The following is a 20,155-nucleotide window of genomic DNA, read 5'->3' on the forward strand; positions in this document are numbered from 1 at the left end:
CTGGATCCGAAGATATTCCGAAATTACTTGGGGGACCGCCACGTAGCCATAGCCCTCATGAATATCTCAGGCTGCAGATTTTTTATCATGTTCGATGATTGGATTCGAAACAATTTTTTGATGAGAGTCTCTTGTGAAGAAATGAAGCGATTTTATGAAACCGTTTTTGAGAAATGAACATTTGTGTTTGTAGTATCACTCTGGATGTATTGGAATCTTAAAAACTTCAATATAATATAATATTTTTTTTTTTTTTTAATTTCTTTATTAGTATCATTCCAAACATTACATTCATTTCTTATATCTAGGTGTTCTGTGTTATTAGGCAACACTATCATCCTAATTTGGTAAAACAAATTTAAGATTTAATTAACATTTTGTTAACAACATATTACATTTCATTTGCCGTAGCAGTTCAGTTTTATTTTTTTTTACAGGTGAGTTGATTTCACCTGCTTATAAGAGAAAAAAAAACGTTTTTAATATACTTAACCTAACTTAACCTAAACATATAACGCATTAATCGTGGCAATAGAAGATTGTAACGATTTTTACCTGAAATTATTGATTATTTTATTTGACATTTGTTCCAAAGTTTCAACATTGGATATTCTATGTAACTCATTGGTACTATACCAGGGAGGAAGCCTCAGAATCATTTTCAAAATTTTATTTTGAATTCTCTGCAGAGCTTTCTTCCTGGTATTACAACAGCTAGTCCATATTGGTACAGCATACAACATGGCTGGCCTGAAAATTTGTTTGAATATCAAAAGCTTGTTCTTAAGACAAAGTTTTGATTTTCTATTAATAAGGGGATAGAGACATTTTACATATTTATTACATTTGGCTTGAATGCCCTCAATGTGATTTTTGAAAGTTAAATTCTTATCTAGCATGAGCCCTAGATACTTAACTTCATCCGACCAATTTATTGGAACCCCTCTCATCGTGACAACATGTCTACTTGAAGGTTTCAAATAAAAAGCTTTTGGTTTATGTGGGAATATTATTAGTTGAGTTTTGGAAGCATTAGGCGAAATCTTCCATTTTTGCAAGTATGAAGAAAAAATATCCAAACTTTTTTGCAATCGACTACAGATGACACGCAGGACAAATCCTTTGGCGGAGAGGCCTGTGTCATCCGCAAACAAAGATTTTTGACATCCCTGAGGTAGCTCAGGTAAGTCAGATGTGAAAATATTGTATAATATTGGTCCCAAAATGCTGCCTTGAGGAACACCTGCTCTTACAGGAAGTCTTTCAGATCTGGAGTTCTGATAATTAACCTGAAGTGTACGATTTGACAGATAACTTTGAATTATTCTAACAATGTATGTTGGAAAATTAAAGTTTTTCAATTTTACTATCAAACCTTCATGCCAAACACTGTCGAATGCTTTTTCTATGTCTAGAAGAGCAAGACCAGTAGAGTAGCCTTCAGATTTGTTGGAACGGATCAAATTTGTTACACGTAAAAGTTGATGAGTGGTCGAATGTCCATGGCGGAATCCGAACTGTTCATTGGCAAAAATTGAATTTTCGTTGATGTGTGCCATCATTCTGTTCAAAATAACCTTTTCAAAAAGTTTACTGATGGAGGAAAGCAAACTGATTGGACGATAGCTAGAAGCTTCTGCAGGATTTTTGTCTGGTTTTAAAATTGGAACAACCTTAGCATTTTTCCATTTGTCAGGAAAATATGCTAATTGAAAACATTTGTTAAATATATCAACTAAAAATGATAAGCTACTTTCTGGAAGTTTCTTGATGAGGATGTAGAAAATTCCATCATCGCCTGGAGCTTTCATGTTTTTGAATTTTTTAATAATAGTTCTCACTTCTTCCAAATCAGTCTCCCAGGCATTTTCGAAAACGTTCTCTTGATTGAGAATATTTTCGAACTTCTGAGTAACTTCATTTTCAATTGGACTAGTAAGTCCTAAATTAAAATTGTGCGCACTTTCAAACTGCATAGCAAGTTTTTGAGCTTTTTCGCAATTAGTTAGTAATAATTTGTTTTCCTCTTTCAATGCCGGTATTGGCTTCTGAGGTTTTTTCAAGATTTTAGATAATTTCCAAAAGGGCTTAGAGCCAGGGTCCAATTGAGAAATTTTATTTTCAAAATTTTTGTTTCTTAATTGAGCAAAACGTTTCTTGATTTCTTTCTGCAAATCCTGCCATATAATTTTCATAGCAGGATCGCGAGTGCGTTGAAATTGCCTTCTCCTCACGTTTTTAAGACGGATCAAGAGTTTAAGATCATCGTCTATAATCACGGATTCAAATTTTACTTCACATTTTGGAATTGCAATGCTCCGGGCTTCAACAATGGAATTTGTTAAAGTTTCAAGAGCATTGTCAATATCAAGTTTAGTTTCTAAAGAAATGTTAACATCAAGATTAGAGTCAACATACGTTTTATATATATTCCAGTCGGCTCGTAAATAATTGAAAGTGGAGCTGATAGGATTGAGAATCGCTTCTTGGGATATTTGAAATGTAACAGGGACATGATCAGAATCAAAATCAGCATGAGTAATCAGTTGGCTACAAAGATGACTAGAGTCGGTTAAGACCAAATCAATCGTAGATGGATTTCTAGAAGAGGAAAAACATGTGGGGCTATCAGGGTATTGAATTGAGAAATATCCTGAAGAGCACTCATCAAATAAAATTCTGCCGTTGGAATTACTTTGAGAATTATTCCATGACCGATGTTTGGCATTAAAGTCACCAATGACAAAATATTTTGACTTATTGCGAGTCAATTTACGCAAGTCAGTTTGGAGCAAATTAACTTGCTGCCCAGAGCATTGAAAAGGCAAATAGGCAGCTATGAAAGTATATTTACCAAACTGTGTTTCAACAGAAACACCTAAAGTTTCAAAAACTTTAGTTTCAAATGATGAAAACAGTTGATGTTTTATACGCCTATGAATGATTATTGCAACTCCCCCACATGCCCCATCAAGTCGATCGTTACGATAAACAAAAAAGTTAGGATCTCTTTTGAGTTTAGATCCAGGTTTTAAATACGTTTCGGTAATAACTGCTATATGCACGTTATTAACCGTAAGAAAATTAAACAGCTCGTCCTCTTTACCATTCAGAGAACGAGCATTCCAATTTAAAATATTTGAATTATTATTTGGATCCATTAGAAAAACGTAATCCAATAACAATTTGATTTGTAAATTTTACACCTACTTGGACTGCTTCAGTCATAGTGGTGGCTTTGAACATTGAATCAATCATTAGATTCAATTGTTCAGTTAGAAAATTAAAATCAGAGGCAGACATATCATCTGATGATTTCCCATTGGAATTTTCGGTAGACGAAGAAGCGGAGTTACCTGTGGCGGTAGGGTTTTTTCCATTTGATTTGAAACAAGTAGAATGGGTACCCATGGATCGAACAGGGGAGGAGTTCGAATTTCCTGCTACGATATCGGCAAAGGATTTACCGTGGGTAGATACATTCGAAATTGAAAGATTCAAACGGCTACCCGACGGATTAAAATTTGTTTGTGAATGAGCATGATTATGATCTTCCTGATGGGTATGATTCATGATCAAGCGATCGTTAACTGAAATATGAGCATTGTTCGATACTCTACCAGGCAAATTCCGGAAACGACCGTTATCGTAACGGATATTATCCTTCATCTGCCTGGCACGAGCCTCAATGACCCTTTTGCGTGAAGGACAATTCCAAAAATTGGACTTATGGTTAGCCCCGCAATTACAGCATATGAATTTGGTGGTATCTTCCTTCACTGGACAGACGTCCTTAGCGTGAGAAGAACCTCCGCAAATCATGCATTTAGCATCCATGCGACAATTTTTTGTACCATGACCCCACTTTTGGCACCGACGGCACTGAGTGGGGTTCTGGTAATTTCCTCCAGGTTTCTGGAAATGTTCCCATGTCACACGGACATCAAACAAAAGTTTTGCTTTTTCTAAAGCTTTAATATTATTTAGTTCTTTTTTGTTAAAGTGAACTAAATAAAATTCTTGAGAAAGCCCTTTCCGAACAATGCCAGATTGGGTTCTCTTTTTCATAATGATTACTTGGACTGGGGAAAATCCAAGTAAATCATTTATTCCATTTTTGATCTCTTCAGGAGACTTATAGTCACTTGAGAGACCTTTCAAGACAACTTTGAACAAACGTTCAGTTTTGTCGTCATAAGTAAAAAACTTGTGCTTCTTCTCTTCAAGATGTTTGAGAAGAAGTTCACGATCTTTAAGAGTTTCCGGCAAAACGCGACAGTCTCCTTTCTTTGCGATTTGGAAGGAAACCTTGATTCCCCTAATGGAGTTCAAGATCTCCTGCCTAAATCCCCCAAATTCGGAACAACTGACCACGATAGGCGGTACTCTTTGCTTCCTCACTTGAATCAAAGAGCCTGGGCTAGAGGCTGCTTCGATTTGGTGTTCGGAAAATTTGTCTAGAGCATCGAACTGATTGCTCATTTCGATACAATTATTCATTTCACTCTTGGAAGAAACTTCGCATTCCGGAGAAGCGTCCTTTCTTCTATTCTTGCCACGTGTAGTGACAGTTTTAAAACCCACTTTTTTGGAAGGAAGTAGTGAATTCAGAGATTCACCCTTCCTTTTGTTAGTTGTTGATACCATGTTTAGTTAATAAACGAGAAAGACGTGACCTTCGAGAGGTTTTTTCCCTAGACGGTGTCCAAGAAGGATTACCACCGCTAGCTTTCGCCAACGGGTCCAACGAAAAATCGAAGGCACGGGTCCAAACAAGGATCGTAAAGGGATCAATAGTAGAAAAAATAGTACTGAAAAGTACTGTTTTAGTAGCACTGAAAAGTACCGTTTATAATTTTAGCACTGAAAAGTACTGTTTTTGTAGCACTGAAAAGTACTGTTTTATTGCTTTAGGTAGTTTTTAATAAAACTTCCAAGAGCAGAGAGAATTCGTGTACGCACAGCACGAAGGTACGATGCGCACTGTGATACATAATATAGTAATTTTAAGATTTCTTAGAGACAACTCAGCCGAATTGTTTAATTTTTTCAGGGTACCGTTTTGATTCATATTACGGACAGCTTCTTATTCCGGACGCTCTACTTTGTATGGGAAACATTTCTCATGAAATGTTTTAACTTTTGCCGTTCAAGAGTTCTCACTTTCAAGGCTCATTTTAATAAGCATTTTCCATAAATCTATACAAACGTATAATGATCAACTAGCTAAGATGTCTCTTCTGTGGTTTGACGATTTCAATTGATGATTTGACTTTTCTATTTATGATTTTCATGAGCTGTCCGGAATTCGAAGCACAGTGTCCGGAATACGAGGCAAAAGTAAGGAAGCGTCCAGAATAATAATCATAAAAAGCCCACACATTTCTATTTATTTAAAATTATGCATGTTACGGAATCAAAATCTTCACCCACCATTCGAAAGTTATATCTTTTAAAGGCTCGATTACGCAGAGGAATCATACAGAATGATTTATTTTATATGATTTCTAATGAGTTATACTTCATTGAGGCCGTAAGAGTCCGTAATATGAATCAAAACGGTAGCTCCTCATGACCTGACATTGTATAGACCAGTGTTGCATCTAAATGCATTCATTTTGCGTTCCAGTTCAAACCTTTGAACGAGGGATCAAGTAGGCTTGAACATTGATCAGTTCATAAATTTGAACCCAAAAAAGCTACAAATTGAACGCGGAATGAAAATTGTTGTCATGGCCAGGGATTGAATCCAGAGAAAATTGAGAGAATCTATCACGTATTGCTCTCTGAAAATATCATAACATGCTGCACATTATGAGAGACTGTTTATCGTATACTGCTACAACTTTGATCTGATTGGGAGGATAGTAGTGCATGATAAAACCCCTCTAAACTAGAGTATTCAATCCCGGGAACATTTCCCGGGAAATGAGATTTCCCGGGATTCCCGTTTCCCGGGAAATGATTTTCTGTTTCCCGGGATTCCCGTATTTCTCGGAATATCCGTATTTCTTGGTAGTTCTATAAAAAAAGAATAGACCATCAATTTTCAAATAAAAACTATCGCACAATTTACTATCCTTATCATTCTAATCAATGCCCTCGCTAGATCACTTGTTATATTTGGATGTTCAATTGTTTTTCGTAATCAAATAGTTGCTGATACAGTGAAACCTCCATGAGTCGATATTGAAGGGACCATCTACTCATGGAAATATCGAGCAATGGAACAGCAAACCTTTGGAAAGCTGCTTCTAGGGACCATCATAGTAGCCATGAAATTTTGTTTTTAGTATGGTTCCATGAGTCGATATCGAGTCATGGAACATCGACTCATGGGGGTATCACTGTAGAATGGATATCTTCTTGACGATATGGTTTACCAAAAAAAAGATAATATGCTATATAGAATAAAGGAATTTTCGAGGGATCTGTTCCATGAACTAAGTAGGCTTATAAATTTGTTCATGGATTTAACCTGGGGGTGTGGGCTTGAATATTTAGGTCGTTCAAATTGAATACAATATTTTTCATGAGTGCTAACCGTTGTTCGTTTGCTTGTCACGCAGGAAACTACGCTTAATCAGAACCAAACTTAATCAGAAAGTCTTTTCTTTGACTGTTAACGATTTTTGGTAAGTTGTATAACAAATTTACCGTGACGGAATCATACCGTACATTTCTAGGCATAGTCAGATGACTAGTACGAAAATTTCAGTTTGAAGCAGCCTGACTGCTTGTTGATTTTCAGTCCGTATCACCCAGGATGTAGCAGTCACAATTTCTAACGTAATACTCTAATTGGTTTATATTTAGTGCTTGAAACGATTGATTCAAAGTTAGTAAATATTATTTGGAATTCTTACGAATTGTCAAGAATAAGTTCCACGTGGACTTTTGCTCAATATTATAAACTTTCTTGTTTTGAAAGCAAGCGTTTAAAGCAGAAGCTAGAAGATTTTTTTTGGGAAACAAGAAAAGGTTACTCTAAAAAACAGAAATAACTATACTAATTTACAGGAATAAAATAAATCTATATGAAAAACGAATGATTAAAAAAACATCAAATTTGCTTTATTTTCAAGTTTTTTAGAATTTCCCGGGATCCCGAGGTTTCCCGGCAAATGACAAATTTATTCCCGTTTCCCGGGAAATCAAATCCCGGGAAAATTGCAAACTCTACTCTAAACATGCTTCAAGCCTGGGGGACACTATTGGTATTGGAAGTTCGTGGATTGTTTATCGTGCCAGTAAAGAAAAACACCTATCCTCAACGGTAAACAAGCGAGAAAAATGGATTTTATCATCGCTCTCTCTTTGGGGCTCTCGCTCGCTGCTTCCATCTATCAGACTTGTTACACCTTGCGATACAATGACGATCGTGGACCGTAACAGATGGGATGTTTTTCTTTGCTTGCTTTGATCGTGCTTCATACTCAAATGAGAGCGAATTCTGCGATGCCTGGTCATGGCAAACACTTTATACATATTTCAGTGCGAAAGTTGTACAAAAGGTGTTTAAAAACATTACTGGTTTAATCTTAGGGGGTGTGAACTGGATATCAACAAACAGCCAGGCTGCTGTCATGCTAAAATTTTCTTCAGAATGATCCGAGTATGCCTAGGAGTGTGCGGCCATTACTTCGTCACGTTAAAACTGCTGTATACTGTCTTTTTACGTAACGTACTTATGAGTAAACTCGCATATTTCAAAGTTATTGTTGATCGTATGGACCAATGAACGAGTTCACTATTTGACGTTTAAGCGGTGCCGTGTTATTTATGTGGCCATGGAAACCAGTGAATTCGGCACCGCTCAAACGTCAAATTAATGAACTCGTGCATCGGTCCATAGGAGAAGCCTTATAAAGCAGGCAAGGTATTAAAATTATTGCTACCTAATTTAATAGGCATTATAAATTGGTGGAATACGATAGTAATCGACAGTAAAAGCAATGAAATAAAAGCATAAAATGATGATACTGTGTGATCACAGAAGTTCTGTTATTATTGGTGAGTCATTTCTTTAAGGTATTTCTGTCGAAATTTAAATAACACTTGCTGTGGATAACATTGAGAAACTTTGATCATATCTCTAGATAACAATTGAAAAACGTCCATGGAAGAATTCTAAGGACGAATAAAAGAAAAGCCCATGTTCAAAATTATTTGGACATTGTTAGAAAATGTGCTATTCTGACCACATCTTTGAGACAGCTGGAAGGTGGTATAAAAAAATTGGATGCTTACTATGGACAAAAATATTTTACTATTATCAAAAAGAAACGTAAAATTTCACACATTAGAAGAAATAATTAATGATTAGTACAATATTTTCTACTGACTCCGCAAAATCTAAGCTATATTTTTTCTGCCATCCATTTTCATTCTTACGGATATTAAAGAAAATACCGCAGAAATAAAAAAAAATGTATCCCTACTGTATCGATTATATTTGCACCAGACGTATCAATTGGTGGAAGAAAATGTTACCTTGAGAAAACTCATATGTATTAAACAGATTTCGCAAACAGTTTCTTCAAGAATTCGTTAATCTCAACTGTGATAACATTGATTGTAGTACAGTAAATTATAAGAACTTCCCCTTTTTACAACTTAGAACCTTGTTCACTACATATGGCGTGTGGTAACCAAAATTGCAGCAAATCCCAAAAATAAACCAACATCCGATTGCAAATCATAAAGAAATACAATACAGTAGATGTTTCTTCAACTGGGCAGCTAACTGACTGATATCGCTACCAGCCAGCTCCTCTCTTTTATTTCATGTCTGGGTATCTACATATCTACAATTTATTCACTTAAATACTACCTCTACAATTCTTACCCTTAGGCATCGCCACTGCAGGGTGTGTGATGTACCTGCTCTTCAACAGAAATTTTCAAAACTTCGATTTTTCCAACTTTAACGGTTGTTTGCCATAGTAAATTCAATAAATGTCACATACAAAATGTATCGGACATTTTTCACCAAGTGCTCCACGGAGCACGATTTGAATACCGCTGGTGTACTATATTGAGAAGGTGATATATTCCGAAAACTGGTAGCTACTCTATGACGTCATTCCTATCCATCTCAAACAAATTTTTGAAAATAAAATAAAATAAAAATGATCTGGTTGTCCGGATGGTATATGGTACGATGGGATTGACGTCATAGTTTACAACCGAATTCGATGTTTAAACCAGTAAAAAGATTGCCTTGTTAGTTTTTACGCCGTGGTCTGATTTTTTTTTTTCGTATTTTGACCTTCAGTGTGCATTTTGGTGAGTAGTGACAGAGTTCTAAACGAGAGTTTAAAGTTTACTACGTTATCGTGAAAAATTAGAACGCGTTCAATTCACGTTCACGGCTCACTTTCAGTTCAAAATGCATCACTGGTATACTGCCCATAACTGCATAACAGTCACATTCGACATTTTTTACAATTTCGAGTTAATACCGGGGAGAGTCATCAAATGACAAATGCTTTCGATCAACTTACTGAAATATGTGAGATTGTTCTAGAAAATTTGAAAAAAATACCAAGTTGTTTTGTCACATTGGCAATTGTAACCGCATAACAGTCACATTGAGATTATACATGAGCCTCATAATGCAGTAGCAACGAAATTTATATCAGAATTATTTTCTGACTATCCACCCAATATGCGATATGAGTTGTACAAAATTTCAGCCTCATATAAGCACTTTTGAATTCCTAGTGATTTTTTGAAATTTTTGTTTCCTCCCATACTGCAATAATATGCAAACTTGGTATCCCATTTACTCAATGCCTACTTTTGTCGAATGTTACAAATATGCAGTTATGGGCAGTATAGCCCATATGTATTTTTTTGATCAATTTACTAAAAACAAAATAGCGGCCAATGAAATTTTATATGGGGAATGTCAGCCCCCAGGGCACATCTAAAAATCTACAAAACAAGATTACCAATAATCAATATTGATGCAGATACTGATAAGAGAAGACTACCTCGAGGATGGGATTTGATCCCAGGTCGGCGATGTGAGAGGCGTGCGTGCTATCATATAATCTATTTATAAAAATGAAAGGGAAGTTTGCTCGCGTATATGTTCAGAATGAATAGTCCGATTTACCGGGTATCATTTGCTTACTGTTAACGCAATAATGGTTTATGAGATAAGATACATGATATATTTTACAAACATTGTGGTAGTTTCGAAACTTTTGGTTTATCATACATACAGTTTTTGGTAAAAAAAAAAATTAGAGATCATCATCAATCAGAGACATCAACATTGTAATACATCCGTTACGAATTTTCGTGTTACAAGTTGTTAAAGTTGTATGAAATACTGTTTTTTATAGACATTTAAAAAAAGTTTGATTCATTGAACTTCTTGATAATTTAATCCATTGAACAAAATTCATATTCCACACTCAACTTTTCACAACTAATTTTCATGAAAACAACTCAAATTTCTTCACAGGATGATCAAATCTCTTAAAATAGGGAAATTAACGATTCCTTTGAAATCGTCACTTTTTGGAATATGTTTCATGTGCAAAATTTGAGATAAAATCGTACAAAACAGAATCTCAACTTTTGTATAAGACATAGTTTGATAGTCATATCACGTTTTATTATTGATTTAATTTAATTTCTGGGCATGCTTGCAGTCTCCAACGAACACCAAAAAAAATTTGATATCGAAATTATAACAAACTTAATTGACTCGTGTTCTTGAGCACTCAACGACTAATTTCTGCAGTAAATTAAATTTTGATTAAAAGTTGTGTCAAAAAAGAAATTGTGAATCATGAGCATATTTTTATTTCAGCTGTGTATTTTGAAGGACAGTGATTTAGGTTTTCTTAACTGTGATTAAGAAACAGTCTTTGAAATTACAATAATTCGAGACAGTGACAAATAAATAAATAAATAATCTAAGTTGCTTTTTTACCAAAGGAACGCATTTCTTTTTCATAATATTCGTATTAACCTCATTGAAATTTAATAATCCTGATCCATTTCAACAAAATATTCAAAAATTAAGTTCATTTAATGAAATTCAAATTATGAATTTTTGAACCGGAAATAGGAATGTTTGCAGAATTAGTTTTTTTTTGCATAAATCTATTTAGTGGCCCTGCATTTGCTATATGTGAAGAAATTTAGTTTAAGTAGGTAATATAGATGAAAACTACCTCAACACTTCAACAGTGATTTTGAGAGCCCATAAATAATTGACTAGGCATCTTCTGACGGTATGTTTCTGTAGTTTTCATCAGATATTGTGCAAAATGATAAATGACCGCTTCCTAGAACAAACGGATCCACTGTGCAGTGGTGTAGCTTCGTCGTTACCTTTTAAAACGTCGTTTACTGTCTTCGCCAATGTGCGAATGGAGGTGCTCTGTGCTTTTTATTTTTTCATGCGCTTCTGCCCGGTCGTGGTCGGTGAAAGGTTCGTTGAACTTATTATGTTTATTTTCTTCGCCACTCGCTGATGCTGCCTGGTTTGTTGTTATCTTTTCCTGCTTTGGTTCCGTGATCTTTCTTGGCGGCGGCGGAGGTTCGTTCTATCTTTCTCCGGAGGTTCGTGTGTATTTCTCGCTCGTTTTCGCCGTTTTGTTTTGGTATCTTTCCTCTCTTACACGCTATGTCCCGTTTTGTACTGCGATTTGGTCCGATGGAGTGTTGTGCGCCTTCTTTTCGTCCCGCGCGCTGCCGCCTTTTCTCTTCCCTTTACGTCGTTATGTTGCGTGCATTGAGCGCAGAGCTTTTGAGGGCGCGACTTTCTTCGCGAGTGATCTTTTCGTTTACTTTGTTTTGCGCTTCGTTTCTGTCGCCAGCACCTCCGCGCTCCACTTTCAAGTTCAATGGATTTTAAGTACATATGTGAACATTGATGAAATGGGAATAGAACGAGTTCGTATATCTTTTGTATGAGATGCAGGCATTCTATTGAATGGTGAATATCGTTCATTTGAAGGCGCAAATGTTGAAATAATGTTTGTATCTGGACATCTTTTTGAATAAAATCATGTGTTGAAATTTCAAGGATCTATTCGGTTGAGTATGTAACTCTCATTGGTTCTATTCGGTTAATACTAGGCATGCAACGGATCAATATTTATGATTTCAAATACTAGTTCAATTATAGATTGAAGACTACTCCTGCTTTTTATCCACCGAAATAACTCTGGAATGTCCACCAAGAAAGTCGTATTTGAGTATTTGTACCAAAACTAGGTATTCGACGGTTCAATCTTGTTGGTTTCTTGAGAATATTACAAATCTCATATAATAATAAGTCAATGACCACTTTGGTCCTTTTTGACCACTGAGGAATGACTACCGGAAAAGCCGAATTTTGAGAAATTTTGGTTCTTATAACAACACTAAGTACTCGATGGCTAAATATTGTGCATGAAATGAATGAATAATCTATATCGTTCTTTTAGGCTTTTGAAATAACCCAGGAATGACTATCGTAAAAGCGGTATCCCCTTATCCTAGTGATAACGTCCGTGGCTATAAAGTATGAGCCATATCATAAAATAATTAGTGAAATCTGGTTCTCTTTGGGCATCGAAATAACACTGCTTTTTTAGTACCTAACAGTGGCGTAGCTAGGGTTTTCAGGGTCCGGAGCGGAGTCAGATTTGGGAGCCCTATAAAATAAGAATTTGTGTTGCTAAGGCGACATATAATTGAGTAATCAAAACAATAGTATACTTCCAACGAACTTTAGGATTTGTGATTGAAAATAATGTTGAAGTCGTTTTAGGTTTTTAATTTAGTAATCTAAATGTAATGAAGAGTAATATGCCGATACGACTACGGCTAAGCGTCTAAAGTGTCTAAAAGCGGCTAAATGATAGCGGCTAAGTCTCTAAAACTAGGAAATCTCATGACTAGAAACCGAAACCAAAATGAGGCTGAAAGTGATTCCTTGTTTCATTATGAATTTTTCAAATAATTTGACAAGACATCTCTAAAAAGTGTCTGTAAGAATTCCTTGTTACGTCAAAAAATGCTACATTTGTTTAATTTTTTTGTCAATTTCAATTCGATGATTTCAATGAACGATTTGTTCACAAAATTTCTAAGGTAATTCCCACAGGACTCTCGTTCGAGATATGTCGAAGAATTCAACCAGACTTTTTTTTTCAATCATGCCCTCAGAAAATTTCACAAAGAAATCCTCAAAGAATGCTTACAGGATTTCGTTAGAAGTTTGTCCAAGGAGAAGCTTAGGATTTTTTTTTCAGAAAAAATGGTAGGAATTCCTGAAAAAAGCCCGTACACATTCTTAAGCGAAACCCAATAGATAGCTTTGATGAAATACACGATAAATTCATACAAAAGAGAAATTTTTCAAAGATCTACGGACCTTTTAAAATGTGTTATTGGAGAATTTACAAAACGAAACCCTGCATAATTTCCCGCAGGATTTCACAGTGCAACAAAAGTGACATTTTTGCGTGTCTCAAGGATTCAAATTATGTGTCTCTAATAAATTTGGGGCTGCTACATCTGATGCCGTTCTCAGAATTGTTCCAGCACGTCACAACTTTTAGCTACAAGTCGCCAAAGTAGTTTAAAATACTGGTTTCATTGATGTTGACATGAACTTTAAAGAATAATTTATCATAAACTTTCGTGATCTAATTCGTGAAGCATGCAGAATAGTCGTTTAACTTTCGTATCAGATATAACTTGGTTGGAATTGCATGGTCAAATTTCGATTAAATCGATTTTTTCAACACACTAATAGTCTCCATACAAAATTCTCCATTTCTCTTATATGGCAAAATACAATACTTTTCTTAACCATCAAACATATTATCACAGACAAACAGACGTAACACTTAGAACAAATCTCGATACAAATCATAGTCACGAGGACATGTACGCCCAATGCTAGAACTAGTGTATTTGGCCAACGGGCCAACAGATGGCGGTAGTGTGTAAACGTCAAACGCGAACAAAAACGATGCGAGCGCTGCGGGTGGCGGATTGGCCACCTACCATATTTTTGAATCGACCGTTAAAAAGGTGGTCGATGGACAATGATGAGAGTGTGACGTCTGTTTGTCTGTGATATTATGAACTTTGTTGATAAGTATTGTTATACACATGAAGTTTTAATTCTGCGTCAAATTAAGCAAATAATTTGACAAACAAGTTGGCAAACTTGCATGCAAGTTGGCTGAAATGGTCAAATTTAGCATTTTCAACTGCCAATATCTCGGAAACTAGACGTGTTATGATATTTTTGAAAATGGCAATGGATTCAGCAATCCTTAGTTAAGTGAACAGTGGTTTTTTGGTGTTTTATGCAGGAAATCAATAGAAAATCTCGAGTGGAAGTCTTGAAGAAATCACAGGAATAATACAGAAATTATTGTTGTTGTTGTTTCAAATTGAAAATTGTTGTTTCAAACACCAAAAGAAGAATCTATTCATATGAATTGTGTACAAACATCCATTTCGGCTTTCCGGCTTGGTTCAGGATATGGCTCATAATAAAACGTTTCCCAACCTATTCCTGACTTTCTACGGATCAATTTATAGAGGGACGATCGATGATTAACAGAACAATGTTTTTATTTGAAGAAAAAAAAAACGATGTTCTGTTGAAAAAAGTACTGTTCTATGAGGTTGAAATAAATGCTACCTCTATCTATGAACTGAATGCTATAAGAGCCCTCCCTAGCTACGCTACTGGTTCCAAATCGAAAAACCCATGAATTACCACCTGGAAAACTTGTAATGTGATTGTAGTAATTATAGGAATTCTTTAAGTTGCTCTAAGGATTTTTCAGATTCCCAGGTACTTTCAAGACTAACTCCAATCCAGACCGTATAGGTTGTAGCTGCTACTCGTGATTGTCCAAGATAATCGAAGTTGCACATAGATTCAATGAATGGGGCTAGTCCAGCAATAACCATGCGGGTTGAATTACCGAACAGCCCAATATAAGCGTCAATTTATATTAGAGTGTTACTGCCTCTCTGTAGTAGTCATGTCGTCACTTGAGTGAGAACGACACGTTGATAGCCTTCCCGCGTCTTTACTCTTCGACAACACAGTTGTTGTGGAAGCGATGTAGGTATGATACGAAAACAGTTTCGCTCTGCGCGCGTGTGTAGTAGACATGAGATGGATGGATGTGTGTTATGAAAGAGGTCTGCATGGTCTGTGCGGATTTGAATTCTAAAATTGTAACCAACTCAGTCATTGGGTCACCAAGTGGCTCGGTAGCTTAGTTGGTAAAGCGCACGTCTAGCATACAAGAATCCTGAGTTCAAATCCCAGCCGAGCACGTGGATTTTTTTCATAATTTCACCCATATTTAATCCATCTCTACTACGCGTAATGAGCTTATTTATTTACTTTCAAATATTTCACAAAGAACTGCAACAATCACTCAAGGAATTCTTTTTGTAATTATTTGAGAAATTCCTTAAACGAATAATGATGAAATTTTGGTAGCAACTCCTAAAGTAGTATTAGAAGGAACTCCTGGGGCAATACGTGTTAAGGTCTATGAAAAACCTCCTGGAAAGATCACTGGAGTAAATCCTAGACCCTGGATAAAATCTTGGCCAACTCTAAAAAAAAACAGCTGGTGGAATAACTACTGAAGAAATCCCAAATTAAAATCTTATTTAAAAATAAATCTCTGGTGTAATTGCTGTAGAGATAATTTAAGGAATTACTAGAAGCGTTTCTGGTGATTTTGCTGGTAAAATATCTGCGGTGATTCCTGCATGAAATCCTAAACGAGGTCGGGGACAATATTTACTCGAAAATCTTTCGAAGGAATTGCTGGATTAATTCTCTAAGGAAATTGCTTATGAAATAAATGGAGGAACCCCTGAATGTATTTCTCATGGAATCCATGGATCAACCTCTAGAGAAAATCGTGGACAAAATCCTTCAGCAATCATGGTAGAAGCCGAGCTGGTTTTTCCTAAATAGTTTTAGTTAGGAATCCCTGAAGTAATTACTGATGAAAACTATCCTAACAGAATCTCAAAAGTTTTTGTGGAGAATACTCAGATATTTAGAATCAGCGTATACACAGAAAGAAAAATTCATGTAAATTTCAGCGTAAAATCATGCACATGGAGGGAATGCCAGATGTGTCGCAAATTTACTCGTCATATCGTGTTAAATTACAATAAAATCATGTAAGTTTCCGCTATACATCGTGTAATGTAGCATGGGCTCTAACCGGTTACACGATAATTCGCATAAATTTACATGACGTTGATGTAATTTTACACGATGTGTCATGTAAATTTGTGACAAATCTGGCATTCCCTTTATGTGCATGATTTTACGCTGAAATTTACATGGATTTTTCTTTCTGTGTACGCACGTAATATTACTTGTAGGCTTCCCTGGAAAAATCCTTTGAGCGATTCCTGCAGGAATCTTTGAATTATCAGATAAATACCGTGATTTTGGGTGAAATTGATCATTTTTCACGGTTTTATAGTCTGTTTTCTATAATGTTAACAATGCCAAACAACTAAATGCAGGAAAACAAGTACGAAGGTGAGCCTCATCGACTTATGCGCCGAAATTTTCTAACAAATGTCATTTTAGTGTTAACAAATACCTCTAAAATAAAAAATCAGAGGATCTCATTTCGGGGTGAGATTGATCACTTGTCAATGCCATTTTTGTTAGTTTCCAAAACAACTCTATATGATAAATTTGAGCTCCCTGAATCCGAATATGCTTGTAAAATTCTTAACAATGCAATATTTATATAAATAACTAATAGTTAAATTTCAAGAATTACGCGCAAATTGCCTAAATGTATGCAATTTCCTAAGAAATTCAATGATATCTAACAGAAATTCAATTATTTCAACCATATGAGCTAATTGGTACGAGTTTTGGTGATCAAATCTGGTTTGGGGATATATCTCAAGCATCCTCACAAACTTTCAGGATTATACCATGTTCAAATCCTTGCGTATAAATAGAAGTTCATAGCTGTTTGTCAATACTGCCCCGTGCATGATTTTGAAATTTTACGTTATTTTCATAGTAATAAACATTCTTTAACGCAAAAAAACTTCACAACACACAATTCTACAATAGTTACGACAAGCAACGTTCATTTACTGCAGCTTTCATTGATATTTGTACTCCATTACGAATAAATAAAATCGTGTGATACGATGATCAATTTCACCCTTCTGATCAATTACACCCGATTTTACGGTACCTAGAGGAATCTCTGAGATAAAATGACGGGGCTGGTGGTCTAATGGCTACCGCTTCATATTCAGAAGGTCATGGGTTCAATCTCAGGCCCGTCTCTTTCCTCGTACTTTGTACTCGTATCTTTCACTTGCCTTTATCTTCCAATCTCTATCTATCACACTCATCTAGAACCAGAAACGGTCAAGAAACCGTTTCCCTATGCTTTACCGTATAATCATTATAGCAAGCCTTTCCTTACGCTTGATACATAGACAGTCTGCTAACCAAAGAGCAAACCTCTCTGCCATGCCTTTCCCTCAACCCATACACCCTTCCAGCATGGTCTAGCGTGGACGCAGTGGTATATACGGTCTACGTGGGAGCCAGTTAAGGTGAAACAGCTTGGAAAAATTCAATGATGTACCAAAACTTTGAAGGCACAAATCTTGTGAAAGAAGCATCATACTACAGTGCAATTTCTATTTTAGCTTTGTGCACTAGCAGAAAGCTTAAAATAAGAAGATCTACTTTGTAAATTCATTGTTTCAGCAGATTAGTGCCTTTAAAATCGCGAGTAGCTGCACAAGCCATTTTTGCATTTGTTTATCACGTGGAAGGTACGATGCTACTCTATGCCTAGCGAAGTCGAAAAAATTTCCATTACGAAAAAATCCTGGACCGACCGGGAATCGAACCCAGACACCTTCAGCATGGCTTTGCTTTGTAGCCGTGGACGCTAACCACTCAGCTAAGGAAGGCCCGTGGACCGTACGTATTCTAAATTTTTACTTAAAGTTGTGACATTTAAAAAAAAAACACACAGAAAAATCATTTTTTATTTCCTCAGCATTAGATTGACCAAAATCTTAAATCAGTGTGTCATTAGACTCGTAATCTTATACTTTATGACGAGCGCTCACGAAATTTTGGCGAAAAAACTGAAAACTATTCAAAATCGATGAAACAGTCATTCAAGTCATCGTGCAAAAGTTTGGGTTCACCTGAACTTACTTAAGAAACGAAAAATCTGTTAAATCTCAAACCAATCATGCACACGCCATCACTTGCGATTGAAAAAGGGATGAATTATTGAAATCGGTTGAAAAATATCAGAGATATTGACAAAAATGATTTGCGTGTGGCTCAGGTGATCCTAATCTATTACACGATTAGCATCATACTGAGAGGTGAACCCAAACTTTTACACGATGACTTGAATGACTGTTTCATTGATTTTGAATAGCTTTCAGATTTTACCGCCAAAATTTCGTGAGCGCTCGTCAAAGAATATAAGATTACGAGTCTAATGGCACACTGATGTAAAATTTTGGTCGATCTTATGCCGAGGAAACTAGAAATGTTTTTTCAGTGTGGTTTTTGAAAAATGTCGCAATTTTAAGTAAAAATTCAGTATACAAAATTCAAATAATGATTTTGGAAAAAAAAATCAATTGGACGTGTAATCACAGAGCTATGAACAAAACACTTTTCTATGTTTTTTAGGGGGTGAACCCAAACTTTTGCGCGGGAGTGTAGGTACTGAGTACCTAGCAGTTTAGTTCAAAACTATACTAAGACTATATACTTCTTCCCAATTACTATCAAAGGAAAAGAGGTTTAACGGAAAACATAATCCCATCCTATCATCTGACACGTAACTCAAAACCACTCATCACACTCTGCTAAAATCAAGCTGTCCAGTTCCATCCACACGAGCAATGATATAATCGCCGCTCACCTATTTTCCTTTACGCTAATTCATCCTTCTTTGGCGGATGCCACCATTTGGATCAACGTTCGTTGTCTATGTCAGTCATATTTGGAAGACGATATAGAATGCTAAATTATACTTATTAATAGACTCATAGATTTATAACGGTACCACCGGAGCAATAGTATGGGAAAAAGGCCTCACAGCAAATGATCATCGCATCGGCTCAGCCAGCCACAACATAACACGATAGAGCCTGACCAAGAAGTGTGCAAGCTGGCGAGCCTTTGGCCCACAAACAGGTCATCAGCCTTCTTCTGAGAGCTCGCGATCAGTCATTCCCAGCACTTCGGATTATAAAAAAATGGTACCGAAGAAGAAGGGTGTGGGGATGCTGCGCAAAAATAGATTTGGAGCAACATTAGTGGGAAAAATATAAAACTGTAAGACGATGTGATTTGCTCTGTAATCTGCAGGTAGGTACATGGGGATTATTCTCTTGTGTTTGCGAAATTCGTAAAATTAATCATCTTTTGAAAAGGCATGTCTGCCTAACATTTCAAATCGTCTAACGCTTGTCGATGGGTGGATACCGCATGCGTCATGTTTAATTTCTCGGTCTAGATCAGTGATTCTCAAAGTGGGACAAATCACCCCCTTGGAACGATTTATAGCCTAGTTTTCGATAGATGTAAAAAGGTTCTTAATTTTATCTTTATTTAGTTTAATTAAAAAAAAAGTTTCTCTTTGTAGTGCTACTATAGATGCAAAGGAGCTTAAATTTAAATCAAAACTATTGATTATGATAATTTTTTGGACATTGGACTTAGACCTTCATGGCAAAACATATTTTGCAATGATTTATAAGAAAATGAAAACCAAATTCTGTACGATCCCAATAGTGTGTAAGTCTCATCAAGATTGGGAAGCACTGGTCTCAATAGAATCATTACTCTCCTTGCTGGCAATAGTTTGAGAAAGGTCCCGGGGCAAGTTCAAGATTTGCGATCATCGCTCATTTCTTCGCTCAAGACGATCGAGCGTTCCAAAGGCTTAGAAAAGCATAACATGGTTCATATCGCCGGGTGAAGAACCTTCTCCACCGGGAGCGAAATAAAAAGCCACTCCAGATATCTGGAGGGCTGTTTTGTTCGTGCTATCGGTTTGCATCGATCGAACCAATAATTAACTTGGTTTTGCCCTCGCTTGTATGTTAGTTT

At 36.1% G+C, this 20,155-nt stretch overlaps 1 protein-coding gene across 2 annotated transcripts in view; it reads right to left on the bottom strand.

The window, feature by feature from the left end:
- The window catches only part of LOC5575138 (ecdysone-induced protein 78C), a 132,324-nt gene that overhangs the window by 63,288 nt on the left and 48,881 nt on the right, over nt 1-20,155 (bottom strand). The window lies entirely within an intron of this gene.

This window comes from Aedes aegypti, chromosome 2 (assembly GCF_002204515.2).
Source record: "Aedes aegypti strain LVP_AGWG chromosome 2, AaegL5.0 Primary Assembly, whole genome shotgun sequence".
Lineage (NCBI taxonomy): Eukaryota > Metazoa > Arthropoda > Insecta > Diptera > Culicidae > Aedes > Aedes aegypti.